This window comes from Scyliorhinus torazame, chromosome 13 (genome assembly GCF_047496885.1).
Source record: "Scyliorhinus torazame isolate Kashiwa2021f chromosome 13, sScyTor2.1, whole genome shotgun sequence".
Classification (NCBI taxonomy): Eukaryota; Metazoa; Chordata; class Chondrichthyes; order Carcharhiniformes; family Scyliorhinidae; genus Scyliorhinus; species Scyliorhinus torazame.
The window spans coordinates 61243819-61270346 of record NC_092719.1 but is presented as its reverse complement, the minus strand read 5'-3'; the positions used below and the strand labels follow the sequence as shown (position 1 = coordinate 61270346).

The window sequence follows — 26528 nt, the reverse complement described above, 5'->3', positions numbered from 1 at the left end:
CCTGATTTTTACATTAAATTTACCCACTCTGATTCACACTCCTCCCTCTGTTTATTTCTCAATTCTTAAATCTCACTGAGGAAAGGATTACACTGCTTGTCCTGTTGCTCGCCAATCTCAGATATCCTTTTGCCATGCTGTCATCAGCTTTCAATTCCCATAATTGAATGGGCAAAACAACTTTTAAATTAAAATTAGCATAAATAGGTTGAACAGGGCACTCATTCGGATGCCCCTTGCCAGCAGAATCTGGGCCATTAACTAGGTCAGGAAAAGTCACTGGTGCAATTATTCTACCCTTCCAAACCTTTCTGACCATGGCCCTGATTTTCGCCACAATAGAGAAAAGGTAAGATAGAGAGGATCTCCATCATGGCAAAAACCTGGATATTGCTATAAATTGGAAGTCCAGACCCAAACACAACATTTGCCTATTTTCACAGAGGTGGGACTGGAATCGGGCTGGGGCTCACACGTGTGCAGTTTGGAGTAGTGGACCTTTTAAATCATCAACTGCCCCCACTAATGTGTAAGTTTGGTAGATTAGGAACGTGAATCCCAAGGTCTGCAGTTTAGAATATGTAAGAGGACATTTGAACTTGGTGCATTTGATTGGACAGCCAACGTACCCCTTTGAAGAGGTAAGACACCCCATTGGACCATTTGGGGTGAGGGGCAGTGTGAGATGGAGGTGGGTACCAGGGGTCATTTGGAATAGGTAAGTCACCCTTTGGGAGATACATAGAAACATACATAAAAATAGAAGCAGGAGGAGGCTATTCGACTCTTCGAGCCTGCCCCGCCATTCATTATGATAGTGGCTGATCATCAAGTTCAATACCCTGATCCCACCTTCCCCCCATATCCCTTTAGCACCAAGAGCTATATCTAATTTCCAATTTGGGCAGCATGGTAGCATTGTGGATAGCACAATTGCTTCACAGCTCCAGGGTCCCAGGTTCGATTCCGGCTTGGGTCACTGGCTGTGCGGAGTCTGCACATCCTCCCCATGTGTGTGTGGGTTTCCTCCGGGTGCTCCGGTTTCCTCCCACAGTCCAAAGGTGTGCAGGTTAGGTGGATTGGCCATGATAAATTGCCCTTAGTGTCTAAAATTGCCCTTAGTGTTGGGTGGGGTTACTGGGCTATGGGGATAGGGTGGCGGTGTGGACCTTGGGTAGGGTGCTCTTTCCAAGAGCCGGTGCAGACCCGATGGGCCAAATGGCCTCTTTCTGCACTGTAAATGCTATGAAATCTATAAAATTTCTTCTTGAAATTAAACTATGTTTTGGCCTCAACTACCTTTCTCTTGGTGAAGACATTTCACTCACTCTCTGGGTGAAGACATTTCTCCTCACATCAATCCTAAAGGCTTTACCACTGATCCTCAAACTATGACCCCTAGTTTGGACTCCCCCACCATCGGGAACACTCTTTCTGAATCTATCCGTCTAATCATGTTAGAATTTTGTAAGCTTCCATGAGATCCCCTCTCACTTTTCTAAACTCCAATGAATATAATCCTAACCAACCTAGTTTCTCCTCATATGGCAGTCCCACCATCCCAAGAAACAACCTTTGCTGCACTCCCTCAGCAAGAACATCCTTCCTCGGATAAGGCAACCTTTTGCATTGCTAAAAGTAAATATGATTGTACATAAAAAGTGCAAAAACTCATTGGAACTGTCAAAACTGTAAAAGAATTGTCAAAGAACTGTCAAAGTTGTCAAGCAAGTGTTCAGCTTATCAAAGAACTGTTGTGCTGTCAAGGAACTGTCAATGCTGTCACGGAACTGTCAAAGGATACGAGATGTGTTGGCATGGGGGGAATAGGTAAAAGGGTGATGGCTCCAGACACAATGGGCGTGACATCCAATCCAGTCTTCCCTTCATTAATGAAAATCCATCGCTTCTCGGCCTTTTGGCTAAGATCAAGTGTAGTGTAGATTGAGCCTTTTGGCTCAGATTTGGTACGTCTCTCTTGTGGGGACCATGAATTGGATTCAATTTGAATTGGTTTTTGGAGCAGGCGAGGAGCTGGATTAGGGGTTCGCCCCTGACCCACACTCTGAGCCCTGGCAAATCCAAACTGCAAGCGACCATTTTTCAAGGTTGGGTTTGCAGAACCAGGAATCATCCCCTCTCTGCGCAGCTGACGCAGGAATGGAAATCTGAGCCCATGTTTCTAAAGCAAACGCACACTTCCTCAATCTTACCGACCAATTCAAGAAAATAATTACGTTCGTCAACATAACCCGTTCTTTAAAAACGCCAATCAGATTCTGTGCTTCCAGCTGATTCCACTCATCAAACTCTCAACCACAAATTTGTTCTTCCAATTATGTCCATTTCTGTTGAGTTAAAACTTTTAAGCATGTAACAGAGGATCTCAAGAATAGCAAAGATGTCACCTGCTTATGAATTCTTAGTGAGGTTTTTCCTGGCACTCTGAACACAAAGCTGACACCTCTAACATACTATTGTGTGTCAAAAGCTGTGGTTAGTCTGGCAGAAAATCATCTTTAATCCAAGTCGTGCAAAAGTGATAATTTCAAAGGGTTTCAATTAGCATTTCTCATTCCATGAAATCCAATATAACTGAAAATATGCATCAATTAAGATAGTGTTTATTAGATTAATACTGCAGTGGTCCCCATTGGTGCTAGGAGCTCTGGAGAGTCAAAATTCCCCACCTTCAGATGGACCAGCACGCTGCCCACTTGAATCGCGCCAGATTCCTGATTCTCCAGGCAACTGATCGCTGGAGTTGCGAATCACCTTGTTAGCTTGGCACGGTCGATTAGCTTTTAAGCACTCCACTCACCCCAGACTGTCATTCCAGCCAAGAAGATGGCTGCACAGAAGACTAGCTCCAAGATTTCTGGATGTCGATATTGACTGCTTGCTGGACCCGGCGAGGAAAGGAGGGGCACCCCCTTCCTCAGGGTGGGGCAAAGGCACCAGCCAGCAGTCATGAACCAAACCTGGGATGAGGTGGCAGATACGGACTGCTGGCAGCCTCAACAGAAACATTGGCATGCAATGCAGGAAGAAGATGAACAACCCCCTTCGAGCTACTAGGGTGAGTAACCACCTGTGTGACACTGACATTGATCCTGCCCTGACCCTAGCCATCTCCCCAAGACCCTTATATGCCTGTAATATTCCCAGAATGTCCCTCAGAATCCACCCTCCAGGAATCCCCAACACAAGCCCCTACCCGATTTGGCCAGGCGCCTTTTCCAAATATGCCACCAATTAGAAATCCCACCACATCAGGTGTACCAGCGTCTCACAATGTCCTTTAAGGCTAAAGCATGACATAATAGAAAGGAGCGTCAGAAGACAGCCGGGACCTGCTGGAGCCATAAGTCCTCACCCCCTTAGAAAAACAGGCCATGGAATTTGCAGGGAGGCCAAGAAGAGGGCAGTGGCTTTTATAGAGTTTGGCATGTGCCGAGAAAGAGTCCAATGCAACTTTGTCCAGGTGTCCTATCTCAATTGAGTCTTCCATCTCCCAAAGTCCTGTCCAGTCCAAGATGTGACCGCATGTCCTTTGCATTGCAGGATCCCTACCAGAGGTCAGACCACCCGGGGTAGATGACCCCCATCCAGCTCCTTAGAACATTTGGCACAGAGCTCCGGAGAAGGCACAGATTTGTCGGCACTGCAATCACCTGTACTATCCACCAGCGCAGACACGATCACCTCGGTTGGACACGTTAGCAGCTGCACGTTGGAACAGCTGCCCCCAAGACACACGGCACGCCTCTGGAAAAGATCCAGATGCAAATCCAGCCAGAATGTACAGGAGGGGGTGGCAGCAACATTCCAGCACCTGCAACTCCAGCTGGAGGAATCCAGTTGCCTTCAGGTGCAGGAGATGGTCCCAACATTGTGTGGCAGCCAGGCTAACACTGCAGGGTTGCGTCCGTTGTGGAAGGCCTCAAGCAAGAAGCTAGAGCCATGTGTGAAGATGGCCAAGACTTGGATCACACTGCATTGACCATGACTGGGGCACAGGACAGGAGGGCCCATCCAGAGGCAGACATATCTCAGGTGCACATGGACATTGCTACGGCACTTCACAGCTTGACCCACTCACAAAGGGTCATGGCTGAGAGCATTGAGAGCATTGGCCAGATGCTGATGGATCGTAACCAGACAGAGGGACATGTCCGAGGCACTGGGGCATGGCATAGTCACAGAGGGACATGACTGAGGCAATATAGTTTACTCGCTGAAGGCAAGGGTCAAATTACAGAGCACTGCTGCCTCACGGCGCCGAGGTCCCAGGTTCGATCCTGGCTCTGGGACACTGTCCGTGTGGAGTTTGCACATTCTCCCCGTGTTTGCCTGGGTTTCGCCCCCACAACCCAAAGATGTGCAGGGTAGGTGGATTGGCCACACTACCTTGCCCATTAATTGGAAAAAATGAATTGGGCACTCTAAATTTTTTTTAAAAAGGAAGGTGTTCAGGTCTCCTGGGAGGCCCTGGCTTCATGCACTCACATGGTGTGATACCAGTGGGGCACCATTAACCTGCAGAGCCAGGTAAAAATATGTGAGGTTTAGGAGTGGGTTAGCTAATAGTCTCACTGATGACAGAGTCTGTGTGCCAATGAGGGTTCAGCTGCCACTGGCGCTCGTGACATTTGTGTGGAGTAAGCTCTGCTAATCCCCTGCTCCATCTGCTGTGCAGCTGTGCATCCAAGGAGTCCAATGAGGTGGCCCAACACTGGTGGTCCTATGAGCTAGCTTGGCCCACCCATCCGTTTGATGAGAGTGCTGATGCATGAGGGTTTCCAGATGGGTGGGGTAAATGGATATCTACATGATCAGGAGACCTCAGAGCATTTCAAGGAGACTGTCAGCATTCAACAGTTTAAACAATCAGGAGCCTGAAAATCACACCTGAGGAGTGGGCTGCTCGCATTTCACAGCAACAATAGGAGATTCAGGTACGACACCCGATCCCAAGGGGAGCCCCTCCTGAGTCCACACCCTTGCCACCAAATTGGTTCCCACTAGCCCCAGGTCACCAGACATACACCCCCCCCCCCCCCCACCGCCACCCCCCCCACCCCCCCAGCAATCCCAAACCAAACTGAAAGGTACTTGCTTCATTACTCCTCCTCAAAGGCCATGGTGCCAGGCATCTGTTTTTAAATACTTGCACCAAATCATGCTCATGTGACTCCTGGCAGGGGGGACGGCGAATCACAGGCAAATGCAGGCATATTGGGTATTTGCACGTCCCTGCTATTGTGGGACGGGAAGCCCATTCTGGCCAGCGGGGCAGGACCCAGGACTCATAACGAGTCTGCTAAACAGCGCCGATCCCATTTTTAGGCTGACGCGGGAGCCTTCGTCCAATCACTTGATGATGGTACAATTCAGCAGAAAAAGTACAAAGTATGTTGCATTTGCAACGCTCCTGACTTACCCCTGATTAGAGACTCCATTGCTGAATCTCCAATTCATGTTCCTTTCGAGACTTTTTACCAGGAACAGAGGGCGGGATTCTCCCATCGGGCGGCTAAGTGCCGAAGCCGGCGTAAAAACGGGAGTGTTTTACTCTGGCGTCGGCGCCCGTTCTGGGACCCCATTCTTTGGCCCACAGGGGGCTAGCATGGTGCTGGAGTGGCCCACGCCGCTTCAGCTGCCGATCCGGGCCTGAACCCGGCGCCGCGGGGTGCGCGCATGCGCAGTGGCCTTCTTCCCCTCGCCGGCCTCAACGCCAGATGGCGCAGGGCTACAGGAACCGGCACGGAGGAAAGGAGGCCGGGGAACAGAGAGGCCGGCCCGCCGATTGGTGGGCTCCGATCGCGGGCCAGGCACTACGGAGGCCCCCCCGGGGTCGGATCCCCCTCCCCCCCCCACCATGGGCTGCCCCCGGACTCTTCAACGCCGAGGTCCCGCTGGTTCAGAGGATGTTAGAACGGCGCCGGCGGGACTCGGCTTTTTGATGACGGCCGCTCAGCCCATCGGGGCCGGAGAATCGTCGCGCCGGCCCGTGTCGGCCCAGGCCGGAGAGTCGTCGCATACCCCAACCGTCGCCGCGCCGACCATGCTGGCCCCAATGACGCCGATTCACCCGCTCTGCGGAGAATCGCGTCCCGGCATCGGGGCGGCGTGGCACAATTCGCGCGGCCCGCCGCCGATTCTCCAACAAGGCAGGGGGTCGGAGAATCCCGCCCAGAGTTTGTGACAATTTATGTTTAGAGACAAGTGCCAACATTATGAAAGAAAGCTAAAATAAACCTCGCAAAACAAAAATTAAGTTGAATTGTTACACTAATTTGCACCTTCTATAGTTTTTTTATTACAAATTTAGAGTACCCAGTTCATTTTTTCCAATTAAGGGGCAATTTAGCGTGGCTAACCCACCTAACCAGCACATCTTTGGGTAGTGTGGGTGAAACCCACACAAACACGGGGAGGATGTGCAAACTCCACATGGACAGTGACCCAGGACCGGGATTCGAACCCACGTCCCCAGCACCGTAGTCCCAGTGTTAACCACTGCGCAACCCTGCTGCCCTGCACCTTCTATGGTAAGTACAGTGCCCAACACTTCTTATTTAGTGGTCGCAGTTTTCAAAATGAATGGCATTTACTCGGGGTCACATCATTATACATAGGCATTATCCAAGTTTAATATTACAGTGTCGGTGTTCAGGTCTTGCATTCATTATCCTGATATTCAGCATAAATCTAAGTCTCAGCCAACCCAATCCGCATTCCAGGCTCCTGGGAATGCACCCACACACTGTATCGTGGCATGGTTTCTGTGCTCAGCAGGATGCCAGCGTCATCACAGATGCTGCGAATCTGCCTGGGAGGTGAGCAACTCAAAAGCCTGTGCTCCAACTAGCTTTGCCAATCAAGACTTGATGATACGTCCATGGAGAGTTCTTCGGGTAACGTCAGGAACAAGGTCCCCTAGAAGGGCAGGACCTGGCAGCACAAAATTGTTAAGGGAAAACGCAAGGGAGTTTAGAAAGGAATCTCTTCAAAGAAGAAAAAATAAGACTGAACATTGAAAGTGAAAACAAAAGGGAAATGTGTGACCAAAATGAAGCAGAAAGCAGGAGCAAGATTTTGTCATGGAGGCCTGATGAGATAACTCAGTCTGAAACTACGTGGTTTGAAAATGTAGATTTATCGACCTGAAGAGTAGAGTTTATATTCCAATAAAAATATGGTATACTTCATAAACTTATAAATGCATCAGAAAGAGGCTGCTGCGGGCATAAAGGAGCTGCAGAGGTTTGCTTTCTGTAGCAAAAACAGAAAATACTGGACAATCTCAGCAGGTCTAGCAGCATCTGTGGGGAGACAAGGGAGCTAAAGATTTGAGTATGGATGACCCTGGTGTCAGGATGAGGCCATTGAATCTCACGAGATGCCTCTCGCAAGATGTGCGATGCTTGAATCGCATTGCGAGATTCAATGGAATCTCGCGAGATGTCGCGATCTGGATCTTGCTGGGTGAGATCCAGATATGCACATTTAAATGAGTCATCAGGCGACCCTGGCAAACCTGTAACCTACAAAAACAAAACAGTTACAAAAAGGGAGCATTAAAAGAAACTTGTCAGGGATTCAAAGTCAACACAAAAAGTATGATTATGTGAGAAAAAAGAGGGTGATCAGGTGCAATGTGGACTCTTTAAAAAGTGATAACAGTGATAATGTCACTGAAAATAAGGAAGTGGCAGACATGCCAAATAATTACTCCACAACAATATTTACAGGAGAGGGATGGGTCAAAATGTCAGGCATCCCGAGGAAGCTCATATTGAATCATGGGCAGGACTTGCCCAGATCAGAATAACAGTAACAAAGAAAATAACGGCACAAAAGAGTGACAAATCTCCAACACCAGATGGTTTCCAGCCCAAGGTATTAATTATATTAAAGCTGCCCTACCTTTAATCTTCCAAACTTCTCTTAATTCTGGAACAGTTTCTTTAGATTGAAAATGACACATATCACCCCACTATTTAAGAAAAGATAAGAGGGAACCCAGGTAATTATATTTCAGTTAGCCTGTAACTGCCACATTACAAGAGTATATCATTCTGAACAGAGCGACTGAACATCTTAAATTGTTAGTTGATCAAAGAGAGCTAGTGTGTATTTGTAATGGGTAGGTCATGCCTGATGAATCTGAAAGAATCTTTTGAAGATATGACTAAAGTTGTAGAGAGTGGAATGTCTATGGATGATATTTATATGGACTTCAGGAGACATATGATAAAGTCCCTCATAAGAAACTATTAGCTAAAGTCGAAGATCATGGAATTAAAGGAAAATGATTAACCCGGTTAGGAAACTGTCTGGAGTCGGGATAATGGACAATTAGCAGGATGTGACTGATTGTGTCCCACAAGGATCTGTGTTGGGGCCTCAAATATTCAGCTTAGATGATGGAATATAAAACCACTGAACCAATTCACAAAGATAGGCGGCATTGTAAATAGAAGCAAAACATTACAAAGAGATGTTGACAGGTTAAGAGAATGGGAAAAATTGTGGAAATGGGTTTCAATGTAGACACATGTGAGGGCATCCAATTTAGACCTAAAATAAATAGAACCAGTGAAGAGCTAGAACCAATGGAGGTGCAAAGAGACTTGGGTTCTATGGACAAAGATCATTAAAATGTCATGAACAGATACAGATAAATCAAAAAACCAATCAGGTGCTTGAATTTAGTTCTCGAGGCCGTGGGAACAAGAAGCCATGCTTCAGCTTATATAACGCCCAAGTTAGATCACACCTGGAATATTGTGAGCAGTTCTAGGCACCATACCATGGGACGGTTGTATTGGCCCTGGAGGGAGCACAGAGGCGACTTATCAGAATGAGAGATCGACAGATTTCTGTGAACCAAAGGCATTAAAGGATATGGAGCAAAGGTCAGGCATGTGACGTTAAGTCTCAGATCAGCCATGATCTCACCAAATGGTGGAACAGGCTCAAGGGACTCCTCGTGTTGGCATGTATCCTGCAACACAAATGATGAAGTGATGGGTATGGTTTTTGATTGACCACAGCTGACTTCAGAATACTCCCCTAAATTAATTTTTCTTTCAAAAATAATTTCCCCTTTAACAACTCATCACTTCATAAAATGGGAGCATAAATGTATATGCTACTGCATAAATTGTATAATGTTCTTTTCCTCCTACAAGGAGCACTTTAAATCTTCTCTCAATAAAATCTCAACTGAACTATACCAATGAATATCTAGCTCACAATTACCTGAAAACATTTTATTAAACAAGCATTAGATAGACTGTCCCCCAGTGGACTCTGTGATGATATGCATACGCCAGCTTGTATATAATAATGTACATGACCACTGACCACCATGTGGCAGTGTAAACCTACCATGTGGCTCTGTGCCTCGGGGAGTTGGGAGTAAGTCGTTTTGGTGGATAGACATATTTTGCAGTAGCTTTAGGATTATTAGTTAGTGTTAGTAGATTGTTATATATTTATTCCAGTTATCTTTACCACGCAGTTATTTTATAATAAATTATTTTAACTAGTCAAGAACTAGGGGCGAAATTCTCCCCCAACGGCGTGATGTCCGCCGACTGGCGCCAAAATCGGCGCCAATCAGACGGGCATCGCGCCGGCCCAAAGGTGCGGAATGCTCCGCATCTTTGGGGGCCGAGCCCCAACATTGAGGGGCTAGGCCGGCGCCAGAGTGATTTCCGCCCCGCCAGCTGGCGGAAATGGCGTTTGTTGCCCCGCCAGCTGGCGCGGAAATGCGGCGCATGCGCGGGAGCGTCAGCGGCCGCTGTCAGTTTCCCGGCGCATGCGCGGGAGCGTCAGCGGCCGCCGACAGTTTCCCGCGCATGCGCAGTGGGGAGAGTCTCTTCCGCCTCCGCCATGGTGGAGGCCGTAGCGGAGGCGGAAGGAAAAGAGTGCCCCCACGGCACAGGCCCGCCCGCGGATCGGTGGGCCCCGATCGCGGGCCAGGCCACCGTGGGGGCACCCCCCGGGGTCAGATCGCCCCGTGCCCCCCCCCAGGACCCCGGAGCCCACCCACGCCGCCTGGTCCCGCCGGTAAATACCAGGTTTGATTTACGTCGGCGGGACAGGCAATTCCTGGGCGGGACTTCGGCCCATCCGGGCCGGAGAATCCAGCGGGGGGTCCCGCCAACCGGCGCAGCCCGATTCCCGCCCCCGCCCAATCTCCGGTACCGGAGACTTCGGCGGGGGCGGGGGCGGGATTCACAGCGGCCAACGGCCATACTCCGACCCGGCGGGGGGTCGGAGAATGACGCCCATTATCTGATACCAAAAAGAGAGGAAATAACATGCAAGATGGCAGGAGCAACATGCTTCAGTAAGTTAGACACTTCGCAAGGCTTCTGGCAGCTTAAATTAGACAAAGAAAGCACAAAGTTATGTCCGTTCAACACACCCTTCAGAAGATATTGCTTCTTAAAGATGCCATTTGGCATAATTTCTGCTTCAGAAATTTTTCATTGTGCCATGAGCACAGAGTTGAAAGGATTCCAGGAGTCAAAGTTTATGTGGATGACATAATCATTTGGGGATCAACACGGGAAGAACATGATAAAAGGCTTCTCAGGGTCCTGAAGAGCATTAAGAAGAATGGCTTGGACTTCCGGGTGCAGCGATGACCAGCTGAGTCGCACGTTTCGGCAGCTCCCGGTGGAACGGACTTTTGGGCTCTTAATAGGAGCCCCATCGGCAATTTTAACGGCAAATAACACTGTGCGGTAATCCAGAAGGGAATCCCCCCTGGACACGGATGGAAAAAAGAGAGGAAAGTAGCCGGATTGCGGTGGATCCTCTAGAGCAGCGGCCAGGAAGGCAGGCACAAAGCAAGATGGCGTCGGAAGGAGGCAGTTTAATATGGGGCCCTGACCAACAAGAGTTCCTGCGGCGTTGTGTAGATGAACTCAAAAAGGAGATGAAGAAGGAGCTGTTGGCCCCGATATTACAAGCGATTGAGGGGCTAAAGGAGGAGCAAAAGACCCAGGAACAGGAGCTTCGGGTCGTGAAGGCAAAGGCTGCTGAGAATGAGGACGACATACAGGGCCTGGTGGTGAAAACGGAGATCCACGAGGCACAACACAAAAGATGTGTGGAAAGGCTGTAGGTGCTGGAGAATAATGCGAGGAGGAAGAACCTAAGGATTCTTGGTCTTCCCGAAGGTGCAGAAGGGGCGGACGTCGGGGCATATGTGAGCACGATGCTGCACTCGTTAATGGGATCGGAGGCCCCGACGGGTCCGCTGGAGGTGGAGCGAGCCTATCGGGTTATGGCGCGAAGACCGAGGGCTGGAGAAATTCCTCGAGCCATAGTGGTGAGATTTCTCCGATATAAGGACAGAGAGATGGTCCTCAGATGGGCAAAGAAAACTCGGAGCAGTAGGTGGGAGAATGCGGTGATCCGCGTATATCAAGATTGGAGTGCGGAGGTGGCAAGAAGGAGGGCAAGCTTTAATCGGGCCGAGGCGGTGTTGCATAAAAGGAAGGTCAAATTCGGAATGCTGCAACCGGCAAGACTGTGGGTCACACATCTAGGGAAACACCACTACTTCAAAACGACAGATGAGGCGTGGACATTTATTGTCGAGGAGAAGCTGGAGTGAGCGGGCCAGAAAAAGAACGTTTGGGACAAAAGTAGGGGGGTGAAGTTGTGGGATGAAGGGGGGAAAAGGGGGAAGAGAGGACTTCCCAAGTTGTTAAACCTGCGACCCTGTAACTTCTCTCTCTTCCCCATGTCGTGGGGGAGGGGCTGAGGGAGGATGAGGAGCTGAGGGTGCCAGCCATTGGGGGCGGGGCCAAAAGGGAAGCGCGGGCTTTGTTCCCGCGCTATGGTAATCATGGCGGGAACAGGGAAGCAGGAAGGAGGGGGCCTCGCACAGTGTGAGCCGAGGTCACGGGGGGAAGCCGAGGTCGACCAGAGTTTGCTGACTTCTGGGAGCAACATGGGGGGTGCAATTACGCTAGCTTGGGATCTAGCGGGGGGGGGGGGGGGGGGTTAACTGGGTTGCTGCTGCTGGGGAGAAGGGGGAGCTGGTATGGAAGGGGGGGGGGTCGGGGCGGGGGGGCGCCGCCTGGGGGGAATACAGCTACGTGGGAACTGGGTGAGGAGCTGGATTGAAAAAGGAAATGGCTAGTCGTCAAGGGGGGGGGGGGTAAAGAGCCCCCCAACCCGGTTGATCACATGGAATGTGCGAGGGCTGAACGGGCCGATTAGGAGGGCACGGGTACTCGCACACCTAAAGAAACTTAAGGCAGATGTGGTTATGCTTCAGGAGACGCATCTGAAGCTGATAGACCACGTTAGACTTCGCAAAGGATGGGTGGGGCAGGTGTTTCATTCGGGCCTAGATGCAAAAAACTGGGGGGTGGCCATACTAGTGGGGAAGCGGGTAATGTTTGAGGCAAAGACTATAGTGGCGGATAGTGGGGGCAGATACGTGATGGTGAGTGGCAAACTGCAAGGGGAGGCGGTGGTATTAGTGAACGTGTATGCCCCGAACTGGGATGATGCCAGTTTTATGAGGCGTATGTTAGGACGAATCCCGGACCTAGAAGTGGGGAAGTTGGTAATGGGTGGAGACTTTAATACGGTGCTGGACCCAGGGCTGGACAGATCGAGGTCCAGGACCGGAAGGAGGCCGGCTGCAGCTAGGGTGCTTAAGGATTTTATGGAGCAGATGGGAGGAGTAGATCCCTGGAGATTTAGTAGACCTAGGAGTAAGGCGTTTTCGTTTTTTTCCTATGTACACAAAGTATTTTCACGAATAGATTTTTTTGTTTTGGGAAGGGCACTTATCCCAAAGGTGACGGGGACGGAGTACACGGCTATAGCCATCTCGGATCATGCTCCACACTGGGTGGACCTGGAGATAGGGGAAGAAAAACAACAGCTTCCACCCTGGAGAATGGACATGGGATTATTGGCAGATGAGGGGGTGTGTTTAAGGGTGAGGGGGTGTATTGAAAGGTACTTGGAACTTAATGATAATGGGGAGGTACAGGTGGGAGTGGTCTTGGCGGCACTGAAGGCAGTGGTTAGAGGGGAGCTGATATCTATTAGGGCACATAAAGGGAAGCAGGAGGGTAGGGAAAGGGAACGGTTGTTGAAAGAACTTCTGAGGGTGGACAGACAATACGCGGAGGAGGGACTGTACAGGGAAAGGCAAAGGCTACATGTAGAATTTGACTTGTTGACTACGGGTAATGCAGAGGCACAATGGAGGAAGGCACAGGGTGTACAGTACGAATATGGGGAGAAGGCGAGTAGGTTGTTGGCCCACCAACTGAGGAAAAGGGGAGCAGCGAGGGAGATGGGGGGGTGAGAGATGAGGAGGGAGAGATGGAGCGGGGAGCGGAGAGAGTGAATGGAGTGTTCAAGGCATTTTATGAAAGATTATATGAAGCGCAGCCCCCGGACGGGAAGGAGAGAATGATGTGCTTTCTGGATCAGCTGGAATTTCCTAAGGTGGAGGAGCAGGAGAGAGTGGGGATGGGAGCACAGATTGAGATGGAGGAAGTAGTGAAAGGGATTGGGAGCATGCAGGCGGGGAAGGCCCCGGGACCAGACGGATTCCCAGTTGAATTCTATGAGAAATATTTGGACTTGCTGGCCCCGCTACTGATGAGAACCTTTAATGAGGCGAGGGAAAGGGGGCAGCTGCCCCCGACTATGTCAGAGGCAACGATATCGCTCCTCCTAAAGAAGGAAAAAGACCCGCTGCACTGCGGGTCATACAGGCCCATTTCCCTCCTGAATGTGGATGCTAAGATTCTGGCCAAGGTAATGGCAATGAGGATAGAGGATTGTGTCCCGGGGGTGGTCCATGAGGACCAAACTGGGTTTGTGAAGGGGAGACAGCTAAATACAAATATACGGAGGCTGCTAGGGGTAATGATGATGCCCCCACCAGAGGGGGAAGCGGAGATAGTGGTGGCGATGGATGCCGAGAAAGCATTTGATAGAGTGGAGTGGGATTATTTGTCGGAGGTGTTGAGGAGATTTGGCTTTGTGGACGGGTATATCAGGTGGGTACAGTTGCTGTATAGGGCCCCGATGGCGAGCGTGGTCACGAATGGACGGGGGTCTAACTATTTTCGGCTCCATAGAGGGACGAGGCAGGGATGTCCTCTGTCCCCGTTATGGTTTGCACTGGCGATTGAATCCCTGGCCATAGCATTGAGGGGTTCCAGGAAGTGGTGGGGAGTACTCGGGGGGGGAGAAGAACACCGGGTATCTCTGTATGCGGATGATTTTTTGCTATATGTGGCGGACCCGGCGGAGGGGATGCCAGAGATAATGCGGATACTTGGGGAGTTTGGGGATTTTTCAGGGTATAAACTGAACATGGGGAAAAGTGAGTTATTTGTGGTGCATCCGGGGGAGCAGAGCAGAGAGATAGAGGATTTACCGTTGAGGAAGGTAACAAGGGACTTCCGGTACCTAGGGATCCAGATAGCCAAGAATTGGGGTACATTACATAGGCTCAATTTAACACGGTTGGTGGAACAGATGGAGGAGGATTTCAAGAGATGGGACATGGTGTCCCTGTCATTGGCAATTAGGGTGCAGGCGGTTAAAATGGTGGTCCTCCCGAGATTCCTTTTTGTGTTCCAGTGCCTCCCGGTGGTGATCACGAAGACTTTTTTCAAAAGAATTGAGAAGAGCATTATGAGTTTTGTGTGGGCTGGGAAGACCCGAGAGTGAGGAGGGGATTCTTGCAGCGTAGTAGGGACAGGGGGGGGCTGGCACTACCGAGCCTAAGTGAGTACTACTGGGCCGCCAATGTTTCAATGGTGTGTAAGTGGATGGGAGAAGGGGAGGGAGCGGCGTGGAAGAGATTGGAGAGGGCGTCCTGCAGGGGGACTAGCCTGCAAGCAATGGTGACGGCGCCGTTGCCGTTCTCACCAAAGAAATACACCACAAGCCCGGTGGTGGTAGCTACATTGAAAATTTGGGGGCAGTGGAGACGGCATAGGGGAGGGACGGGAGCTTCGGTGCGGTCCCCGATAAGAAACAATCATAGGTTTGTTCCGGGGAGAATGGATGGGGGATTTGGAGCATGGCAAAGAGCTGGGGTAGTACAACTAAGAGATCTATTTGTAGATGGGACGTTTGCGAGTCTGGGAGCGCTGACGGAGAAATATGGGTTGCCCCAAGGGAATGCATTTCGGTACATGCAATTGAGGGCTTTTGCGAGGCAACAGGTGAGGGAATTCCCGCAGCTCCTGACACAGGAAGTGCAGGATAGAGTGATCTCAGAGACATGGGTGGGGGACGGTAAGGTGGCGGACATATACAGGGAGATGAGGGACGAGGGGGAGATCGTGGTAGATGAGCTGAAAGGGAAATGGGAAGAAGAACTGGGGGAGGAGATTGAGGAGGGGCTGTGGGCTGATGCCCTACGTAGGGTAAACTCATCATCCTCATGTGCCAGGCTAAGCCTGATACAAATTAAGGTGCTACACAGGGCGCATATGACTGGAGCACGGCTTAGTAAATTTTTGGGGGTAGAGGATAGGTGTGCAAGATGCTCGAGAGGCCCAGCGAATCACACCCACATGTTTTGGTCATGCCCGGCACTACAGGGGTTCTGGGTGGGGGTGGCAAAGGTGCGTTCGAAGGTGGTGGGGGTCCGGGTCGAACCAAGCTGGGGGTTGGCTATACTTGGGGTTGCAGAAGAGCCGGGAGTGCAGGAGGCGAGAGAGGCTGACGTGTTGGCCTTTGCGTCCCTTGTAGCCCGGCGCAGGATATTGTTAATGTGGAAGGAAGCCAAACCCCCGGGTGTGGAGACCTAGATAAGCGATATGGCAGGGTTTATAAAGTTAGAACGGATTAAGTTCCTGTTAAGGGGTTCGGCTCAGGGGTTCACCAGGCGGTGGCAACCGTTCGTCGATTACCTCACAGAAAGGTAGAGGGAATGGAAAAGAAGTAGACAACAGCAGCAACCCAGGGGGGGGGGGAAGGGAAGGGCGGGGGGGGTGGGGAGGAATCGGACGGACTCTCAGGGATGTTATTGTATATGTATAGGTATTTGGTATATGTAATTGTATATTGGACTGTTGGATTGTATTTTTGGAGAGTATTTATTTTGGACAAGGCAGTTGCCATTTAGTTTTGTTTTTGTTTATATATTACTTATTTATTTGTTTAAAACTGGCCACGGTTATTTATATTGCTTTATTGTTGTGTAAAAGAAACATTACGTATTGGTATGTTTGGCCAAAAAATTTGAATAAAATATATTTTTAAAAAAAGAATGGCTTGAAGTTGAACAGGACTAAATGTCAAGTTGGTGTGCACAGCATCACCTTCCTGGGAGCTCGTCGCACAAGACATTCAGCCCAATCAAGATAAAATAAAAGCGATTTTGCAGATGCCACGTCCCAATGATAAAAAAAGATATACTAAGAATGTGAGGGATGATAAATTTTGTTCGAAAATTCATTCCCAATCTTGCAGCTAAAACGGCACACGTCAGAGAAACTATCAAGAAAGAAGCAGTATTCCAATGGTCTGCTTGACATGAACAGGAATGGCAAGCATTGCACGTATCATTGACAATAGCGCCAATCCTGAAGTTTTTCGACCCAACGAAAAAGATTTTGACGGATGCATCAAATGATGGTTTGGGAGCGGTCCGACTACATCAAGATCTGGAAGCAAACTAGCTTCCAGTAGCTATGCATCCAGATCAATGTCTGATACTGAACGCAGGTTTGCGCATATTGAAAAGGAATGCCTCGGGTTAATTAATGGTCTTAGTAAGTTCCATGACTATGTATATGGTCTTCCATCGTTTGTAGTGGATACTGACCACTGGTCGCAATACGTAAGAAAAATCTTGACACAATGTCCCCTAGGATTCAGCGAATGATCATGAAGCTACAACACTATGACTTTGAGCTGATTTACACACCAGGCAAGCATCTCATTGTTGCTGCCTCACAAAGCCGAGGATCCGGGTTCGATCTCGGCCCTGGGTCACTGTCCATGTGGGTTTGCACATTCTCCCCGTGTCTGTGTGGGTCTCAGCCTCACAACCCAAAGATGTGCAGGGTAGGTGGATTGACCATGCTAAATTGGCCCTTAATTGGACAAAAATAGTTGGGTACTCTAAATGTATTTATTTTTTAAATAGAAGAGATCCACCAGTTGGATGAGGACGTTCAAGTTAAGGGCAGCACGGTAGCATTGTGGATAGCACAATTGCTTCACAGCTCCAGGGTCCCAGGTTCGATTCTGGCTTGGGTCACTGTCTGTGCGTAGTCTGCACATCCTCCCCGTGTGTGCGTCGGTTTCCTCCGGGTGCTCCGGTTTCCTCACGCAGTCCAAAGATGTGCAGGTTAGGTGGATTGGCCATGCTAAAATTGCCCTTAGTGTCCATAATTGCCCTTAAGTGTTGGGTGGGGTTACTGGGTTATGGAGATAGGGTGGAGGTGTGGACCTTGGGTAGGGTGCTCTTTTCAAGAGCCGGTGCAGACTCGATGGGCCGAATGGCCTCCTTCTGCACTGTAAATTCTATGATAAAAAATGTGAACCTTTTCACTGAGTCTCTGCTGGTATCTGATAACAAGTCAAAATTAATAAAGGAGGAAAAGACCAAAGACAATGTTTTGCAAAGGGTGATAACACATCGCTACGAGGGCTGGCTAAAGGTTCCTGCTAATGGTTTTATAATGTAAGGGAGTTAAGTGATGCAAATGGATTTTTGCTTCGACAACAAAGATTTGAGATTCCACAATCATTAAGGTCAATGATCCTAAAGAAACTCCATGGAGGACACTTGGGAATAGAAAAGTGCAAGAGTAGAGCCAGGAATGCAGTTTATTGGCCAGGGATAAATCACAATATTGAAGTGATGGTTCATAACTGCGAAACCGGTCAAAAGTTTCAACACAAACAGAGCAAAGAGCCGACGCAGATGGTAGAGATCATCACAACTCCATGGCAGAAGGTTGGCATGGATCTCTTTTACCTGAATGGAAAGAAAGGAATACCTTCTTGTCATTGACTACTTTTCCAATTATCCCCAAATAGCACAGCTAGCGAATTCCATGGCCAGATGTGTAATTAAGCATCCTAAAGAGATTATCACGTGCCATGGTATACCAAATGTAGTCATGAGTGACAATGGCCCCGTTTCAATAGTTATGAGTGGACAGAGTTTGCACATCAGTATGATTTCCAACACGTCACCTCGAATCCTCTGTACCCTCAGTCTAATGGAAAGGCTGAGAAAGGTGTTCATGTCGTGAAACAACTACCGAAAAAAGCCATAGATAGCCGAGACGACACTTATCTTGCGCTCCTGAGATATCGTGCTTCACCATTAACCAAAGGGCATTCGTCAGCTCAGTTGCTGACCTTGCCTTATATTCCTAGAAAAACAGTTAACCTCACATCAGAGGGGCAACTGATCTCTCAAAAAAGGAGGCAAAAGGGATTTTATGATAGATCCGCGAGTAGACTCCAACCATTGCAACCAGATGACATAAGAACATCAACATAAGAACTAGGAACAGGAGTAGGCCACCTGGCCCCTCGAGCCTGCTCTGCCATTCAATGAGATCATGGCTGATCTTTGTGGACTCAGCTCCACTCTCCGGCCCGTACACCATATCCCCGAATCCCTTTATTCTTAAGAAAGGTATCTATCTTTTTCTTTAAAACGTTTAAGAACGTGTGACGTGGTCACACTGGAAGATTTCAATGGTCAAAGTCTGCGAAAGCACTGCGACAAGCAGGTCTAAGTTTGTATCTCATCATCACGGATGAAGGCGTTGTCTTAAGGGGAACCAGAAGAGCTTTGCTGAAAGTTCAGCAACCTTTTGTGATGCAACCGCAAGAAGTGCCAAGACAGCTGAAGAAAAAACAGTTCAGCATACCGAGCCACAACAAGATAAAGACACAACAATACAAGAAGAACAACTAGCAGCATCCACAACTACAAAGGAAGATGAAGTAACTTCATAAGTTCAGCAGCCACTCAGAAATCATCAAGGCTAAGATGTAAATCTGAGAGACTGAATTTGTGACAGACTGTAAATAGATTAAAGATGTAAAGATTTATGCATATTATATTGAATTGCAAAAATTATCTAATGAACGTAAATAACTACATTTCCAAAGGAAAGAGGATCTGATGAGATGCATAAGCAATCTTGTATAAAATAATGGACACAACTTCTGACCACAAGGTGTAAACCTACCATGTGACTCTGTGCCTCGCGGAGTTCAGAGTAAGTCGTTGATGTGTTGGGTACTCTGCTACACAGATGAACCAACACGGTTGCGAATGGTACAACTCAGTTTTATTATTATCATTTATTTACAGTGGTAAATTGGTTACTGAGGTTCGATCAAAACCCTAGAATCTGTGGACCTATTCCTAATACTATCTTGTAGTGGCACTCAGCACATGGTGGATGTCTGAGTGGCTTGCTCTGAGCTCTGTGCCCTGAGCTGTCTCCTGCTGGAATGCTCAGGAAGTGTCGTGTTCCCTGTTTTGTACTGTGTATGCTCTTGCCTCTGATTGGCTGTGGTGTTGTGTGTGTGTTGATTGGTCCGTTGATCTGTCCAGCAGTATGTGTGTATGTTTGTGCTATGATGTTTACCTGGATATCATGACAGTCGTGTTACTGGATAGACGTATTTTGCAGGAGCCGTAGGATTATTAGTTAGTGTTAGTAGTTTGTTATATATTTATTCCAGTTATCTTTACCATGCAATTATTTTATAATAAATTATTTTGACTGGCCAAGAACTAGATGTTCTGAAGTGCATCATTCATACCGGCCAGTCGACAGAACATGACAGACACCACTGAGGAAATCTACCAGAAACAGCAGATCATGAGCAACAATTCACTTGGCAAACAAGCACAAGACAATTTTTTCTTGTGCTCAACCATGGGAAATAGTATTGGGTTTGCTAAATGTCATGGAAACAAAATAGCTCAATGGTTCTTTCTGCCCTCTCTACATGGTGGTCCCCTTTGCGACAACCACTTATTAATATTCTCTTTCATAAAATGCAGCTGTGGTCTATCAGTTCACTATAGTAATTTATCATGGAGATTGAGGTAATTTTTGAATTAAGGTACAAAGGAGACATAAGGAGATAACTAATTAAATCACAATTTTCTCTGCCTGCCGAGATTAGTTTCTCTTTTAATGCAGACATACTGAAATTGGTACAAATGAATAATTATCCAGGACTTACATCCATTGTTGATTTTTTTGAAACACATTTTTTGTTCTAATACTTCAGTTCTGCTTAAAACAATGTAATATTTGGTGACCTTAATATGTTTCATCTAAGCTAATGTATTATTATCCAATGTATGAGAAAACAGAAACTATGGCCCACAAATGACTGTACCAACTCTACAACCATACAAGACGTCTCATACCCTGAACTCAGGTCTAGTGGACCCCCCAAATGCCTGGCCTTGAAGCTCTGCAATTCTCTCCCTAAAGATCTCTTCCTCTACCACCTCACTCTATCGTTTTAAGACCGTCCTTAACATCTACTTAATTGTCCAAGCTTCAGGTCACCTATTTGGTTTGGTGTCAATTTTTGTCCAATTATGATCTCATGAAGTAATTTGGGGCATTTGCACATGTTAAAGGTGCTACATGAGTGTAATTTGCTGTTCTTTCAAATATGATATGTTTTTTATCATATATATCAAAATCCTCCCAAATGTTCAACATCTATCTTAAAATAATAAAAGAAAATGGAGAGAAAAACTTTGTTGAAAAAACATTTGCATCATAACTTCATGAACTGTTAGAGATGGTTCACAAAATGACAAACACATCAACTAGCTGCCCAGCAATTGCCAGAAGGTTCGTTTGTTAATTCGCTCAAAATAAAACTGCATGCAAGCCGTCCAGTTCCCAGGTCTGACAAAAACAGTCAGGGCCCAGCCAGAATATGTCAACTGGACCTAAAATTAAGGGCATGAGTGCAGATGAATTTGGAGGAAAGAGAGTTAGGACGTTTAAAAGAGGTTTGAAATCACCAAGTATGACAGGACCTTTGTTGCATAGGCTGGAGAATAGACACAGGTCAGTAAGGAAATCTAACTACGGGCCTTGTGAGAACAGTAAACAAAGAAAACATTCAAGAGAAGGAAGAGTTAGTGCAGGATGAGCATCTCAAAGGGAGAAGCCAGAATCAAAGAGATAAGACCAGAACCTAATGAAAATGGACGCATCACTACAATGGTTGATAGAGCAAGGGAATTTGTAACTAGAGGGACCAGCCCCCGTAAGGGGTAGGAGTCACCATATGTTCATCAGCCCTATGATAGGTTCGCCCAAATGAGTTTACAGATTCTGAGAGCTTTGTCGTCAGGGCCATGGACATTTTGAAGCTAAATGCAGCAATTGGGTGACAAAAATGATCAGATGAATGTACATGTCAAAGCAGAGCACAAAGGAACCCTGACAATTTCCCCAGGGATCGAGTGGAAGAAGGTGTAATACTGGGCCATACAAACCAGAGGTTTCCAACTAAGCTCAGCTGGGCAGCAATCTGCAAAATCACAGAACAATTACAGATGAGAAAAGCCATTCAGGTAAAGCTTAGTTTATTTGTCCAGAGTGAACCTAAAGTGTTCCAACTTAAATAACACCCACACTTACTCAAAATGGAAGGTAATTCCATGTATTGATCACTTTTTATTTTCAGAACCTACTGATATCAGTTTTAAATCTGCCATTTAATAGCTTACATTTAGATTTCCAGTTCCACTGTCACAATTTAGCATGAACTAATTTTAGAAATCTATTTTTTCCACATTATTTACCTTAAAAACTAAGCCTGCCCATGAAATCCTGTTACCAATGCTGAAATGTCCAGGGGCGAAATTCTCCCGAAACGGCACGATGTCCGCCGACTGGCGCCCAAAACGGCGCCAATCAGACGGGCATCGCGCCGCCCCAAAGGTGCGGAATGCTCCGCATCTTTGGGGGCCGAGCCCCAACATTGAGGGGCTAGGCCGACGCCGGAGGAATTTCCGCCCCGCCAGCTGGCGGAAACGGCCTTTGTTGCCCCGCCAGCTGGCGCGGAAATGACATGTCGGGGCGGCGCATGCGCGGGAGCATCAGCGGCCGCCTGCGCCATAGTGGTGACCGTGGCGGAGGCGGAAGGGAAAGAGTGCCCCCACGGCACAGGCCTGCCCGCGGATCGGTGGGCCCCGATCGCGGGCCAGGCCACCGTGGGGGCACCCCCCGGGGTCAGATCGCCCCGCGCCCCCCCCAGGACCCCGGAGCCCGCCCACGCCGCCTTGTCCCGCTGTTCAAAAGGTGGTTTAATCCACGCTGGCGGGACAGGCAATTTATCAGCGGGACTTCGGCCCATCCGGGCCGGAGAATCCAGCGGGGGGGCCTGCCAACCGGCGCGGCCCGATTCCCGCCCCCGCCGAATATCCGGTACCGGAGACTTCGGCAACCGGCGGGGGTGGGATTCACGGCAGCCCCCGGCGATTCTCCAACCCGGCGGGGGGTCGGAGAATGACGCCCCAGGTCTCTTGCAGTATTCTTTCATCATCTAATGTTTAACAATAGATGTCAACTTTGTGATCTCAAGGTTACGTAGTGGTTTGCACTGCTGCCTCACTGCGCCGAGGACCTGGGTTCGATCCCGGCCCCGGGTCACTGTCCGTGTGGTGTTTGCGCATTCTCCGCGTGTCTACATGGGTCTCAGCCACACAATCCAAAGGTGTGCGGGGTAGGTGGATTGGCCATGCTAAGTGTCCCCTTAATTGGAAAAATTTAAAAAATGACTGTGATCTCCAAAGGTGAAATGTATCCTTTGCCTTGGTGACCGCAAATGGGCACAGCTCTCGTGAGAGCACTCACTTAATGATTTTATCATCAGTTCATCTGCCTTATCTATTACCAAAATAAACTGCGGACGGTGGAATCTGAAACAAGAACAAAGGACCTGGGATCAATTCAGGCCTTCACATTCTCATGCCTGCATGTTTCCTCTGGGTGCCCCAGTTTCCTCCCACAGTCCAAAGATGTGCAGGTTAGATGGGTTGGCCATGCCAAATTGCCCCTTGGTGTCCAAAGATATGGGGTTACGGGGTTAGGGTGGAGATTGGGCTTAGGTAGGGTGCTCTTTCTGTGCATCTGTGCAGACCCAATGGGCCAAATGACCTCTGTTTGCGCTTTAAGGATTATATGCATACTATGGATTCTAATAGTGGATGCTGGAAAATCACCTGGAGGATCTCCCAGACCATTGGAGACCCTGGGTGGTAGGACATTGGGCAGGAGATCACCCTGTCGCTCCCATTTGCACCTGGGTACCTTAGCAGTACCACTCTGGCAACTTGGTAGTGTCATCCTGGCACTGCACTCGTGACTGGGTGGCATTGCAAAGCTAGCAGGAGCACTGCCAGGCTGGCAGTGCCAAGTTGCCCAGGTGCTAGGTTGTGCATGCTAGGGTTCGGGCCCGGGTGTGTCTTGGCCATAAGAGGTAGGGTGAGGGGGGAGCTTGACCACCCCAGAAGAGGTGAGTTGGGTGATGTGGTGGGGGCCATGGCGGGGTCGCTGAGTGGGTGGGGTGTCTAAAGATTGGGCCTGCCTTTAAAATTGGAGCCCTGATCCGCAAGTAGTCTTCGTGCACAGGCGATAAAGTGCGGCCTCAACGGGGAGTTCCTCGCCAAGGCCAAAAAAATGGCAAAGTGCCGTTGAATAGCGGGGTCGTTCTCAGCTCCTGCACACCTGAAACCGGACATAGATTCTTTTTGGTTGATTGGCGCCCAATAACTCTCTTTCTCTCCTGTTATATGCTGGTAGGCCAGCTGAATTTTTCCAGCATCCTCTGTTCTTGTCTCATTTATTACTCATCTGGCAAAACAAATCAAAATACCAATGGCTTCCTTGATTGCTCCTCTGTTAAACGTGTGGTTCCAGATAGAGTATGTGGAAGTAAAAACTCTGGAATTATTTAAGTACCTGTTGGATGTTAAACTCAGGAAAATTCTGATTCATTCTCAACAGATAAACTAAGCTTTGCCTGAATGGCTTTTCTCATTATCTTGTTATTTTGTAAATTAAATGTATATTGTCCCACTTGAATTTATGACCTTTGTCCAGGTTAAATTTTATCTGTCATTGGCCCACCCACTTAAATATTTTGTCCAGCTCTTTCTGTAATTTCAGATCTGCTTTCGACGATTTCACAGCCCCTCGACTAAAGTATCATCTGCAAATTTGGCCAATTTCACATCATCAGTTTCTTCCATTTGTCAATTCTTACTGGAGTCACCAGCTGCTGTCAGCACTTTTCGTCATTCACCTGCGCCTTTGTCCCTTCTTTTATCACACGGAGCACAATTAGATGGATAGTTCCTTATCTCTAATTGCCAGAATGCTGCGCCACCATTAACATTGCAATTAAGGGATCATTACTACCTAGCTGCCTCCTGAGAGGATACATCTCAGTTCACAAAGCCGTTAGTCCTGTTTTCACATATGAGTATTTAATAACAAACAAGATAGAATTTGCATTTATATTAAATCACTTTCACCATGTGTGATGTTACTGTCAAAACTCAAGCAGCAATAATGCAATCATGTAATGTAATCGTTTGATTAATGGCAGCATTATTTATTAGTACAGGTGACTTTTTGAGGGCCGCACTTAAAGTAACCAAGGCAATGAAACTTTAAGCTGGCCAGTCTATTTATGGCAAATGAACCATCAACAAAATAAATCTAACTGGGGCTTTCTGGCAGGAAAGGGATAATAAGTATGTTTTTGGCATGGCTGCTGATAATATAGATCATTTTACTGTTTCACTGCTTATTCCCGTATTTACATATTACAAAAGCATGAATAGTCCATGCCCCCACACTGATACGTTACCTCAAACTGTCACAGCAACTACTTCACATTTAGTTTTTAAAATCTATTACTCTTACCAAATAATCTAATTGTTTTAAAATATTAATGCTTTAAAACATTTCCAAAAGTCCCTTTGAATAGTATGCAGAATAAATAGTATTACTTTGAAAATTCACTCAGCTATGAAAATTAAAAAGTAATTTCAAATTAATATTTGCTGAATGATTGCTGCGATACACAGTGACTGTGTAATTCATGCCAGCATGTTGGCCAGTAACTTATAAGTTATTAGTTATTTCACTTTTAATCACATCACGAAGTGCATCACGGAAAATAATTTGTGCTATCCGATCTTTTTGAAAAAACTTTGGAATAAGAAATAAAAGCAGAATAAAGCAGAACAGAATATGTCAATAGAAAGGAAAAGGCCTGTAAAAAGAGTTTAAAAATATAACGAGGATTAAAAGATGAAATGTGCACACAACGTGTCTAAAAGCACACAACTGGCTATTAGAAACATAGAATTCTTACAGTGCAGAAGGAGGCTGTCATAACTTGTGGTTAAGTAGATCATGAGATGCGTATGAAACCTTAAGCAGGTCATGGGACACTTATGAGACTGGGGGATTGACACTATGGGGAAAAGCACTCCGTCACTGAGGGGCAGGGTGCCCCCATCCACATCCTGTATAAAACCAGAGGGCCATGGACTGTGAGCTGGCTCCTGTAGTAGAGTAACTGCTCTGTATTCTTATTCTGTTGCATTAAACCTTTTTCGTTATGATTCAACCTGGTTCGGCTCAGTATGGACTCCTTTCTGGACCTAATAATAGAGGCCATTTGGCGCATTGAGTCTGCACCAACCCTCTGAAAGCGCACCCAACCTAGGCTCACGCCCAGCCCTATCCCTACAACCCCACCTAAAGTCACATCTTTGGACACGAAGGGGCAATTTAGCCTGCACTTCTTTGGACTGTGGGTGGAGACCGGAGTACCCAGAGGAAGCCCACGCAGTCATGGGGAGAAAGTGAAAACTCCACACAGTCACCCAAGGCCGAAATTGAATCCGAGTTCCTGATGCTGTGAGGCAGCAGTGCCAACCATTATGCCACCATGCCGCCATATTCTGCCTAACTTTTCTGGGTTGGTGCTTGTGCTAAACACAAGTCTCCTCCCATTCCATCTACCTCATCTCAGCCTTTGAGTTCATCTTTCTATTCCCTTAATTCTTCTGCTTTTGTCGAATTTCCTCCTGAAAAAATTTAAGCTATTTACCTCAACCACTTCCAATGGCAGCGATTTCTATGTTCCAACCAATCTCTGAGTAAAGAAATGTCTCTGATTCCCTATTCAAATGGTTAGCGATTATTTTCTACCTATGCATCCTAGTTTAGGTTTCTCCTATGAGTGGAAATATTCTTTCCAAATCGACACTGTTGTACCCATTCATTATCTCAAAGACCCGCATCAGGGGCGAAATTCTCCGTAAGCGTCGCGATGTCCGCCGACTGGCGCCCAAAACGGTGCCAATCAGACGGGCATCGCGCCGCCCCTCCGCATCTTTGGGGGCCGAGCCCCAACATTAAGGGGCTAGGCCGACGCCGGAGGAATTTCCGCCC

The 26528-nt window shown here is 47.8% G+C and overlaps 1 protein-coding gene and 1 non-coding gene across 3 annotated transcripts in view; one reads left to right on the top strand and one right to left on the bottom strand.

The window, feature by feature from the left end:
- The window catches only part of LOC140388059 (copine-8), a 544832-nt gene that overhangs the window by 409944 nt on the left and 108360 nt on the right, over nt 1-26528 (bottom strand). The window lies entirely within an intron of this gene.
- On the top strand, nt 1903-2102 carry LOC140388704 (U2 spliceosomal RNA). The gene has a single exon (XR_011934260.1). It is a non-coding gene; the product is annotated as a U2 spliceosomal RNA (small nuclear RNA).